Here is a 3290-nt window from a genome sequence, read left to right on the forward strand (position 1 = left end):
GGGTTTGGGGATAAAAAGATGCTCCATATGATAATGATAGAGTCCACTGAGAGAGGGGAAGGAAAAGGCCATTAGAAATAAAGATCAGAGAAGAGCCTGATGAAGCTCCGTTGATGAAGCCAGAGCCCTGGGAGCTGGAGGAGCCACGTGGAGACCCCCCGTTAGCACTGAGATGCTTCTATAGCTACTGGATCCACAAGACTTTCCATCCACTGGTCTGTGATCTTCCTGCATTTGGCATTATTGCATGGCTACATGAGTCTAAAGAGGAATTTATGGACTAGTATTGGACATATTGACTAATATTGGACTTATGGACTTGATCTGGACTGGGCTGGAATGTTTTCTTAATGTACAATTCCTCTTTATATAAAGCATTTTCCTATACACATGAGTGTCTATGAATTTGTTTCTCTACTCTACCCAGACTAACACACAGTTGAAGCTCTGAAGTCGCAGTCTTATTTTTTTTTTTTTTCACATTATAGGTAGAGAAAACTGAAGAGAACGGTGCAGGCAGCAAACTCTGGCATCCTGAGAATGTGGGTGGCATTTCAGTTGCCATGAGGGCAGTTGGCAGGACATACGATGAATGCTTCTAAGTGGGCCACAAAGGGAAATGGTCCTTAGAGACCAGCCTCCTCTTGGATATTCAAAATTAGAATGCCAACATGCCAAGGTGGACTTTAAGGATAAGAAAGTTCAGGGTTGGGAAACTCAGAGGAGATGCCAGGCTTCCCATGAGTCCTTGCTAGGAACTGAACCATGCAGTAAGTACCTAGACAAAAAGGCACAGTTCTTAGAGCTGAAGTGAAAACTCACAGTTAAAGCAGGCCCGTAGGGTAGACGCTTCAAGTTGCCATTTGAGCTGTTGAATTTCAGCATCTTTAATTCCCTCGGCAGGCAGTCATGGTTGATCCGGAGGCCTGGCTGGATCTGCAGTACAAGCTGAATTGTCTGGCTGGGGCTGGAGAGCTGATGAATTCCTGGAAGACCAGTAGGTTTTTTCAGATACTTGTGTGTGTGTGTAGGGGTGGGGGTGGGTGGGGGGAAGAGGCTTTCACAGGGTTATTTCCCAGGAGGCATTTGGAACTTGAGCATACATGCCTCTTTTTGACACTTGGCTTGAAGATGCCCCTTCAATGTGGGAAACATCCAGTCATAGGCAATTTTATGCATTTGTTTTTCTTTGCAAGATTGCTTAAAATAAGAGAAAATAAAAACAAGCTTAAAGAAGACATCTATATCTACAACATTAAGGAATTTTATTCTCATAACCTCAGGAGAAAAAAAGGAACTTCTGTAGGTAACATTTTCCTTTATTTCTACCCAATCCATTCAACTATTTGGAACGTACAAGAAAATGCTGTTGGACTCCACGCTGTCTGTGCAGTGCTCCAGGAAAAGGAGGATGTACAGGGATCAAGACAAGCTGCTTCCATTTCTGCAACACCTACACGTAGCACAAAGGCTCACAAGAATAGGTGTGTGCTCAAGGATGGCCCCTGGCAAAGAACACTGGATTTGCAAACCTGGGCAGACAGAGTGGAGAGAGCGAGGGGAGAGCAATGGTCAGGAAACACATTGATCTTCGTAGTTCATACCATGTCTGATATTGTTTTCCTTTTTTTTTTGGTAACAGTGCTTATCAAGTGGCTTTTATAACAATGCAAAAACTCCAAAGCAAATGGCAAAAGCTGAACTTCTCCGAATTGGAAGTGCACTATTTTATACATCCGTCCTCCAGGTTTAAGGCAGGCTATAAAGTATTATTAAGGTAAGTAAAAACTGCTGACACCAATCAAAAGGACCTAAGTGTCCAGGGGCGGGGGTCTAGAGATAGAACTCAAGTCGATAAAACCAAAGCCAACCCAATTCCCTGTCATCAAGTTGATTTCGTGTAGGGTTTCCTAGGCTGTCAATCTTTATAGAACCAAATAGCTTCATCTTTCTCCAGTGGTGGGTTTGACAGCTGACATGTGGTTAGCAGTACAAGGCTTACCTGATCACATTGACAGACTCCTCAGGTTCATAGAAGCATGAAGACTCCTTATGCTGATTTGTTTTTATGATCATGGGAAAAATGTTTACGATCATGGGAAAAAAACAGGTTACGAACGAGTATAATGGAGACATCTGTTTCAGGACACGGGCAGTAGAGACATTGTGCTTCGCAGATGTCCTTTGAGGCTAAATCAGGATTGCTGATTTGTACACCCAATGGCCAGTAAAGGGCAGCACCCACAACATCCCTTTTCATGACTGGACAAGTGTCCGAGGCACCCAGCTAAAAGTGAAAGGTGAAATACTTCCATTCTCACAGCCCAATACCCAATATGTTCCAATTTCAATAGGACCCAACTCACCATGCAACCAGGTTGCCCTCGACTTAAAGGAAGAAGCACAAATCCCGTGAATAGATGCCAGTGCCGAGGTGGCAGAGATGTTAGGATTAGATGTCGATGTTTTAGGGCAGCCATAGTCAAAGTGTTTTGCTGAGCTGTTCATTTTAAACGTGTCACTTTTGAGGGAACCGGTTCTCAAAAAGTGTGAGCAGCCACAAGTTACTCAATCTGAAGCAGGTCGTTGGAAGAGTTCTGTGACTGGAAAGAAATGGAATTCATCATTGAAAACTTCCCCCAAAGGAAACTTCCTGGCTTATATGGCTTCACTGGGAAATTCTACCAAACCTTTAAAGAAGGATTTAGACCAGTTCTACAAAATTCTCTTCCAGAAAATATCAGGGAAAAAACCTTCTGAATTCATTTTATGAAGCGATGACCTGATATGAGAACTCAACAAAAGGGTGTTAATGAAAAAAATAACATACAGGCCAATCTCTTTATAAATATTCATGCAAAATCCTTATAAAAATATTAACAGATATATTTAGTGATGTGTAAAAAGAATGATACACCGTGGTTGAATTGGCCTTATTCCCCAAATGCAAGGCTGGTTATATGCTAAATCAATGTAACATAACTATATTTATATACTAACGAAGAAAAACCACATGGTTGTATCAATTAATGGAGAAAAGCACTAGAAATTCAACATTTATTTTTTATAAAAAGTCTCAGAAAAATAAGAATAAAGGAGGAACTTCCTCAATTAATAAAGCACATTTTATGTGGTGAAGAAAGTTGATGGTGCCCGGCTATCAAAAGATATAGCGTCTGGGGTCTTAAAGGCTTGTAGGCAAACAAGCAGCCATCTAGCTCAGAAACAACAAAGTCCACAGAGAAGAAGCACATGAGCCTGTGCGAACACAACGTCCTGAAGGGAACAGG

This window comes from Echinops telfairi, unplaced genomic scaffold (genome assembly GCF_000313985.2).
Source record: "Echinops telfairi isolate 266 unplaced genomic scaffold, ASM31398v2 ScPeMD7_70;HRSCAF=299, whole genome shotgun sequence".
Lineage (NCBI taxonomy): Eukaryota > Metazoa > Chordata > Mammalia > Afrosoricida > Tenrecidae > Echinops > Echinops telfairi.